Source organism: Solanum dulcamara, chromosome 4 (assembly GCF_947179165.1).
Source record: "Solanum dulcamara chromosome 4, daSolDulc1.2, whole genome shotgun sequence".
NCBI classification, from domain to species: Eukaryota; Viridiplantae; Streptophyta; class Magnoliopsida; order Solanales; family Solanaceae; genus Solanum; species Solanum dulcamara.
In genome coordinates, this window is record NC_077240.1 from 44935422 (window position 1) to 44945155 (window position 9734).

At 36.2% G+C, this 9734-nt stretch overlaps 1 non-coding gene across 1 annotated transcript; it reads right to left on the reverse strand.

Annotated features, from left to right (window-relative positions):
* Positions 1 to 442: 442 nt before the first annotated feature.
* Positions 443 to 549, reverse strand: LOC129888143 (small nucleolar RNA R71). The gene has a single exon (XR_008766568.1). It is a non-coding gene; the product is annotated as a small nucleolar RNA R71 (small nucleolar RNA).
* Between the last annotated feature and the right edge of the window lie 9185 nt (positions 550 to 9734).

Genomic DNA, 9734 nt, shown 5'->3' on the forward strand with positions numbered 1-9734 from the left:
TGTGCAACAAATCAACCTGGAGTTTTATCAAGAGGCACCAGTAGAAATACCCGACAAGGTTATTGTAAATATGGCAGGAAGAACAATTACGGATGTGCCAATCCCTTGAACTACAATTACTACCAACAGTATCCAAAAATGGCCCGTTGGAGGTAGATTCGAACTGAAGTAGAATATGGTACAACTCTTGCACACTAATGGTCAGTTCATTGGATTGCCACATGAGGCTCTACAAGTTCATTTACAAAACTTCATGGAGATTAGTGACACTTATACACCAATAGGATTGTCACCGAACTATGTGATATTAATCTTGTTTCCCTTTTCTCTATTGGGGGAAGCAAAAGTAGTGGCTGAAGTTGGAGCTGCCAAACTCAATAACTTCTTGGGATAATTTGGCCCAAAAGTTCTTATTAGATTCTTCCCGTCTGAGAATAAATCAAAGCTGAGAAGTGAAATTTTGAGTTTCAAATAGAAATCTGGGGCAAATTTATACCAAGCCTGGGACAGGTTTAAATCTTTACTCATTAGTTGTCCTCACTATCATCAAGCTATCAAGGTGTTAGTCCATACCTTCATTGAAGGGTTGGAACCCAACACCAAGATTCTTCTTGACTCTGCTTTTGGTGGATAGGCTTTGAAGAATACATATGATAAACTCTATACACTACTTAATCACATATCTCAAGGAACCCCTAAGTAGAATAGAGGGAGATCTAGGCCTATGGTACAAAAACAGGCACGGATACTGGAAGTTTAAGTTAGGACAACCTTGACCGCTCAAATTTTAGCAATGCAAAATATGATAGCCACAGATTATAAAAACTAGGCATTGAGGCAGCAATAGGCTTCATAAATATAGTACAATAACAACCAATATGGTGCGTAGTTTGTGGCAGCAGTAAACACATGATGAGTATTGTGGAGCAAATCATGAATCGGTAAACTTTATGAGTAATGCACCAAGTGTGGAAGTCACAAGAACTAGAGTAATACTTACAACCTAGTTGGAGAAACCAACCAAATTTCTTATAGGGTAGAAATCAGCAAAATAAGTACCAAGAGCAGACCTAATTCAGGCCATAAAGAGGTGGACAACATTATAATCAACAAGGCTAGGGTAGCCAGCAAATAGGCGATTTAGGAAAAATCAATATTGAGGATATGCTAAAACAAATCATGGCTAACCAAGCTAAGTTGGCTATAGAGGATCTCCAAAATCAGTTAGCAACCCAGAACCTAGAGAAGCAGCTTGGGCAATTAGCTAGTACTTAGAACTCTTGCCAGCAAGGTAATTTTCCATATAATACTGACCCAAACTCCAAGCCGGTGAATGTTGTGAGTACCCGTAGTGGCCATCCATTAGCTAAGTTGCCTCCTCAAAACAAAGTTGTTGAGGGAAAAGGTAGAGAAAAAGTTGTTGAGATAGGTGAATCTAGTTTGCCAAGAGCTGACAGGGAACCAAAAGCATAATTACATTCTCTATCTCCACAAAAGTTCAAAAAGAAAAAGGAAGAGTGCTTTGAGAAGTTCATCGACCTGCAAAAAAAGGTAAATATTAATTTACCTCTGATTAATGTTTTTTAGGGTATCCCAAAGTATTCCAAATATGTCAAGGACATTGTGGCCAATAAAAGCAAGTTTTCAGAGTATGAGACACTGGCACTCACTAAGGAGTATAGTTCTAGAATTCTGAACAAGGTCAAGCTCCCAGAAAGATCCTGGGAGTTTCACAGCGCAGGTAACTATTGGTAAGTGTAGCAATGTTAGAGGGATCTGTGATTTGGGTGCATGTATCAACTTGATGCCCAGATCTATGCTTAAGAAATTAGGTCTGAGAGACCCCAATCCTACCATAATTTTGTTACAATTGATGGATCGATTTGTGGCTAACCATATGGTATAATTGAGGATGTTTTATTCCAAGTGGAATCTCTTATCTTCTCCGTGGAATTTTTCATTCTAGACTTTGAGCCTGACCTAGAGGTTCCTTTCATCTTGGGATGCCCATTCTTGGCAATATGAGGGGAATTGATTGATGTAGCTGCTAGGAGATTAACTATGAGATCACATGATATGGTAGAGGTGTTTGATGTTTATCAATCATTGATGTTTTCTGTTGTTTATGAGGAGCTATCTGCAATAACTGTGATAGATGAAGAAAAGGGTAGCATAGATTGTGTTAGAAAAAGACCCTTTGTCTCTAGTGCTATTGGGTCAAGATATTGAAGGAGATGTTGAAGCAAAGGAATTGGCTAGTGTGTTAGAAATTCCAAAGGAAATGGATAGAGTGTTGGGTAATTCACCCAAATCATCAATTGAGGAAGCTCCTAAATTAGAGTTGAAACCACTTTCATCCCACCTCAAGTATGATAATTTGGGTGATAATAATACTTTTCCTGTAATCCTTTGTTCTTCGGTATCAAAAGTGTAGGTTATATAAGCTTTATAGTGCTCAAAAGGTGAAAGAAAGACATAGGATGGCAAATGGCTGAGTTATATGGGATTAGGCCAGCTTTGTGTTTGCAAAGGATTTTTATGAATGAGGGGCATAAGCCAATTGCATAGCCACAGTGTAAACTAAATCCTATGATGAAAGATGTGTTAAGAAAATAAATAATCAAGTGGTTGGATATAGGCAATATATACCCCATTTTAGATAGCAAGTGGTTAAGTTTAATCCAGTGTGTGCCTAAAAAGGATGGGATGTTTATGATCACCAATGATAAGAATGAGTTTATCCCCACCAGAATAGTCATTGGATGGCGTATTTGCATGGACCATCGCAAGTTAAATGATGTGACAAGGAAACACCACCACCCAGTTCCCTTTATTAATCAAACGTTAGACAGGTTGGCTAGGCAGGAGTACTACTGCTTTCTAGATGGGTATTCGGGATATAACTAGATCATCATTGCTCGTAATGACCAAGAAAAGACATCTTTCACTTGTCGTTATGGGACATATGCTTTTAAGCATATACCATTCAGATTGTGCAATGCTTCTATAACTTTCCAAAGGTGTATGATGGAGATCTTCCATGATATGGTTGAGGATTTTATAGAGATCTTCATGGACGACTTCTCAATCTATGGGGAGTCCTTTGAGTTGTGTTTGCAAAACATGGACAGGGTCTTACCTAGGTGTGAAGAGACTAATCTTGCTTTAAACTAGGAAAAATGACATTCCCTAGTGAAGGAAGGGATTGTGTTATGCCACAAAGTGTCAACACAAGGGCCAGAGGTGGACAGAGCAAAGATTGAGGTGATTAAGTAACTACCTCCTCTCATTTCAGTCAAGGGTGTCCACAGTTTCTTGGGACATGATGGTTTCTACAAGAGGTTTATCAAAGACTTCTCAAAGATCGCCAGACCTATATGTAACCTTTTGGAAAAGGAGGTAAAGTTTGATTTTAATTGCAGTTGTATGCAGACATTTGAGCTCTTAGAGAAGAGGCTGACTGAAGCCCCAGTCTTGTTAGCTCCTAATTGGGAGTTTTCTTTTGAGATCTTGTTTGATTCTAGTGACATATCAATGGGACCAGTATTGGGAAAAAGAAAAGAGAAGATCTTTCATTCTATCTATTTTGCAAGCAAGACTCGCGACTCAGCCCAAGCAAACTACACTATCACAGAGAAGGAGATGTTAGCCCTGGTTTATGAATTTGACATGTTCAGGTCGTATCTGATAGGTCCTAAGGTTGTTGTATATACTGATCATATAGATCTTAGGTACCTATTTAACAAGAAAGATGCCAAATCGAGGTTCATCAAATGGATCCTGCTACTATAAGAGTTTGACATAGAGATCAAGGATCACAAAGGCTGTGAGAATCAAATTGATGACCACTTATCCAGACTTAAGAGTTCATCATATGTTGGTGAACAAATGAATATCAAAGAGGAGTTCCTAGATGAGTATTTGTTAGCATTGGAGGTGATCGAGTTTCCTTGGTACGTAGATATTATCAATTAATTAGTAAGTGGAGTCTTTTCACCAGGCAAAACTACATATTAAAAGAAGAGGTTGATGTATGAGGCAAAGTTTTACATATGGGATGATCCTTACTTGTCCAAATAGGGCGCTGACAGAATGATCAGACGATGTGTCCCTGAAGCTGAAGTGCATCAAGTGCTACATAGTTATCATTCATTACCCTATAGTGGCCATTATGGAGAGGGGCGCACTTCTCACAAGGTACTTCAGTCTGGCTTCTTTTTTCCCACATTATTTAAAGATTTTGCAGAGTGTGTCATGAGCTTCTATTAGTGTCAAAGGATGGGGACTAAATCAAGAAGGCATGATATGCTATTAAAAAAAATCCAGAGGTCAAGATCTTTGATATGTGGGGCATGGACATTATGGGTCCTTTCCCACCTTCTTATAGGAACCAATACATCCTAGTTGTAGTGGACTATGTATCAAAGTGGGTTGAGGCCATCGCTCTTCCCACCAATGATTCAAAAGTGGTGAGTAGATTTTTGAAGAAGCATATATTCACTAAGTTCATTACTCCTAGAGCTATTATTAGTGAGGGAGGTAAGAATTTTATAAATCAAATGATGAAGAATTTTCTTGTTGAGTTTGGTGTGCGGCATAAAGTGGCTATAGCATAGCACCCTCAAACCAGTGGATAGGTTGAAGTATCCAATAGAGAGGTGAAGAAAATCTTGTAGAAGACAGTGAATGCAATAAGGAAAGATTGGTTCATTAGGATGGATGAAGAACTTTAGGCTTACAGGACTTCATACAATACCTATTAGAACCTCTCAATACCACATGATGTTTGGCAAAGCCTTCCACCTGCTAGTTGAACTAGAGCATCATCACTAGTACATTCAAACCAGGGCAAAAGGTACTTCTCTTTAATTCTAGACTGAGTTTTTCTAGGAAAGTTGAGGTCTAAGTTGAGCGGTCCCTTTGAAGTGGTGAGCATGACATCACATAGAGCTGTTGAGTTATAAAATGTAATAAAAACAGTGACATTCTTAGTCAATGGGCAAAGAGTCAAACACTATTTTAGGAATGATGTGGATCACCAAAAAGAGGCATTGGAGTTGGAGAATGAGTGAAGAAGGATTTGATTCATACTGCGACATTAAATCAAGTTCTACACAGGAGACAACCTGTGATTTAGTATAATACATAGGATTTTATTTATGGTAAAAAAAATTTAGGATGAATTGCAGAGCTACTATTCACCAATGTTACAAGGGATCAGGTGTGCTTGGTCTATACGCTCATAAAAGGCATGGATATAAATATGGGAGCAGTGTTGAAATTGGCAATGAATAAGGACAAAGTTTACTGTGATAGAAGGTACGCTTTTGGAGGCCTAATTACTTTGATGTGCAGGAATGCAGGGGTGCCTATGGAACCCCTTGATTACATGGACCCCATTTGCATAGAACCGGTAGATGTCAAAAAATACAAAGGCCCATACACACAACATGGCCCTACTCTCACTTTGGCGGAGCGGCACCACAAAAATGATCTCATCACAACACGCATGTTTGGATTTAAATTCTCTACTACAAAAATAGTTGTCGAGCCTCCACAGATGAGCATCTTTGAGAGATTGCAAGGTAATATCCTCTTAATTAGCATGCCGAGGCTATTCTATGATTGGTCCTACCTCTTTTCGAGCCTACTCATGATGATGTCCCAACAACTAAGGACAAATAGCTTGCTGGGTCAGATATCGACTCCGATTTAGAAGAATAAGTGGACCCAATGTTATTGATTGAGGGTCCCAAAGGTAGGGGCGAGGATAAGATGGCCATTTAACAAAGAAGTTTCCTACCTTACCTTTATTTTGCATATGTGATTGTGTAGCATCGGGGATAGTGCTAAGATTTTAAGTGTGGGTGGGGACTTGCTTGTGTATTTATAAATACGTAGTTTTTTTAAGACATTGTTTTTATTTGGGTTCCTTAGAATTTGTTTTTGGTTCTTTCGCAAAGGATACTATCGTTGAACCGTTATATATAAAATAAAATAAAAGAGTCTAAGTGTAGGATTGGATCATAGTTGTGTTTTGTGAAAGGTGTTTTGTTGGCTATACAATTGTATGGGCATGGTTTGAATGTGAAAAGCATGATGAAAGTGAATTTTTTGAAACACCTAAATCTCATTTATGTGACTCAGTGGTGTTTGTTGTAAATGTGAACTTGTGTTATTGCTTGGTTGCAAATCTGTAAGAAGCCAATTTAAGTTGAATGTGTGTCGTGTATGTGAGAATGTTTTGTATTTATGTGTGTACATATTGATAGCTAGAACTTGTCCAGAGTGTATGCAAAATGAAATGAAGATTGTGGAGTTTAGAAAATGATGTAGGCATTTCTTTGGCAACCTTGTTTTCTCCCCTTTTTATGTCTAACTTTGATGCTTAATCCCTAGTAAACCCCTTTGAGCCTTTAGCTTTTTCTTGGGCAGACTCATAAGTAGCCTATCCCCATTCCTTCTTTAACCCATGAATTTGATCCAAAATCCTGAGAGCTTTAGGTGAAAAGAAGAGAAAAATATGAAGGGAAAGAAATAAGCAAGTATGAAGCTACGTGAAGTAGAAGTATTGGTGTTTGAAATAAACTAATACCTTATGATAGGGAAGTACAAAAATAGAGAAAAATAATAAAAGTGAATCCCTACCATAAAATGAGTAAGTAGCTTAAAGGTAAGGGGTAAACAAGAAGAAGGGGTAAAGTTGACATAGTGATTGAAGTTACGCTTAATAAGCAGTGTGATGTTTAAAGCGCTTGGAAAATTAGTCACTATTTATAGGAAAATAATAGTTCCTACCCTTCCCTCAGCCTACATTACAACCCGTGAAGTTCTAGTTGATCATAAAATTATCACATCCTTATATTAGTGGAGCAAAACACTAAGGGAAAGCCTATGGCGAATCTTCTGTTGCATAAGAATTAGTTTGACAAAGTAAAAGAAACTACACTCGTACATCTACTTGGGTATAAATTGTTATATATGATTGCTTTTGGATGATCCTTTTGTGGTGACGGGCACATGTTTAATAAGATTTTGGTGACTTATATGATGTCTTGAACTAATAATATGCATGAGCGTACTTATTTGGGGAGTCAATTCTTGAGGTTAGAATGTTTTGACTAAGTCATTTGTGCAGTATTTTGATAGCATGCTTGTAAGTGATTAGCCCTTCATGCTATTTTTGGTAGCCTAGCTTGTAATACCTTGCATTGTACAGTTTGTGATGTGTCTTTTGGTATTGATGTGTGGATTTGTTTGAGGATAAACAAACTTTAAGTATGGGGTGGTGATCTTGTGATAGATTAGGTTTTGATATATTTATGTAATTTGGGATAACAAATGTGATTAGAGGTTTTGTAGAATGCAATCGAGCAAAAGGAGCTAAAAAGGAGAAGAACAGAAATCAGGCTCAAGAAAGACTCAAGAGACTAGCAAAAAGTCTAAAGCCAAAGTAAAAGAGGCAATATGGAAGAATGTTCGCAGTGCGGACCTAGGAAGTTAAAATTGGTGTTGAAAATTTCTTAAACACTAGAGTCCGCATTAGGGTCGTGTCACAAAGAAGGCCAGAATTTTTCGAACATCAAGCGAGGGAGCAGGTCCGCGACCGACCTTAAATTTGATCGCATTATTTATTTTTGGAATCTATAAATAGCTCTGTTGTATTAATGAAATATTGTCTAGTCTTTTATTTTGGAGAATAGGATGGGAGCGACAAGAGAACTACTTTAGGGCTTGAATGTGCACTAATTACTTTGATGTTTTGATTCAAACTATGAGTGGCTAAGTTTTCCTGTTCTAGGATTGTAGCCATAAGATTATGGTATAATATTACTCTGCTTGGGTTGATAATGGGTCGTTGTTCATGATTACTCCTGCCTTTTTAATTTTACTATTTTAATGCCTGGCCAATATTAAGATAAATTTATTTTCTAATGTTGGCCAGACATTAAAATAGAAAAATAAAGAAGGCAGGAGTAATCATGAACAATGACTCATTATCAACCCAAGCAAAGTAATATTATACCATAATCTTGTTGTTATAGCCCTAGAATAGGGAAACTTACTAACTCATAGCTTGAATTACAATATCAAAACAATTAGTGCACATTCAAGAGTAGTTAAAATGAAAGAGAGTGAGAAAAATAACCCTAAAGTAGTTCTCTTGTCATTTTCGTCATTTTCTCCAAAATAAAAGACTGAATAATATTTCATTAATACAACTGAGCTATTTTGTAACACCCCTAAAATCGTTGTATATGGTATTTCAATTCTCGATGAAAATGATACCGCTTCTGTATTTTGGACATAACTTTTTATAAGATGGTCCATATTAGGTGATTCAAATTTTTCCATAACCCCAACATCATTACCTACAACTTTTGTGAAGACCATGCAAGATCTAGTGTTGTGATGAAATAGAGTATTTGAAGAATAAAATTCATATCTCACTGTAGATTGCTATAAATCAGTTGATTCTTAAACGACATGAAAGAAGACTTCCATAGATATAATTCATGTGAAGATATCAAATCGTAATTATGAAGTTATCTTGTTCAAACATAGCCCCAAAAAAAGGTATTCCGTAAAAAGGAGATTCATCTGACCAACCATAGAAGATCTAGATCCATTTGATATCACTCATGACATCAATAGTCCTCCATTTGACATCACAATCCTTCTTTAAATTTTTCAGATTTTTCTTTATACTTATTTTAATTATTATTTGGTCCCTCCTTCAAACCAATAAATACCCACCTTATTTCATCATTGTGTTCATCAATCTTTCTCAAACAACTCTTCTCTCTATACACTTCTTTACTCATTCTCAAAATATAGTTTTAGTTCTTAGTATTATAAAAATATTATTTCGGTGATTCATATACACCGGGTAGTATACAAAATACTCTGGAAGGAGAAAAGACTAGGATTCAAGAGTGTTCATTAAGTCCTTCGATTCTGAGTAAAACTTCGAATTTCAGGTATGTAAGGATTCAATGAGGATATCCTTCCACTCTCATGCCTAAAGTATTTTCATTATATGATAAATTATGTTTATTTACCTAATTCTCTTCAAGCTTTACTCTAAGGTATATGGGTATTTTCACCCATGGAATCCAAAACTCTTTCAACTAAATCTCTTGATTTTAAATGAGTTTTTCTTATGGGTAATTCTTATTTCTACTTAATAGAATGAATCATGATTAAACTAATAATTATTGGTCTATTTTTATGCAAAATAATTTCATATGTATGAATTGATGGTTTGCAAGTATTTTCTCTATTTAGCTATTTAAACGTTCTTGAAAATAATGGTGAATTGTTTATAGCATGATTTTTACTTATTGTATTTCAAGTATTTATGGATAATTTCATTTACATACATGCTTGAAAGTTGAAGTGATTTAAATCCAACTAGTTTTACTAGATTTTCAATGAAGTTTGACTTGAAAGCTTTGACTCCAAATGAATATTTATGAAAGTAATGTCTATGATCAAAAGGGAGTCTTATGAGATAAAAGAATGATAAAATGATATGAATGATGGATTTTTTATGCAGTAAAGATAATTCTTGCATATTTGAATTACCAAAGGTTTTAATGAGTTATTCTACTGAATATGATGTTTTGAATTATCAAGCTACATGCTATGACTATTTTGAAGTATTAAACTATTCTGTGGGATTGACTTAGCACTGAATGGGTCATTGAGGTAGGATTTAGTAATGGAATCCT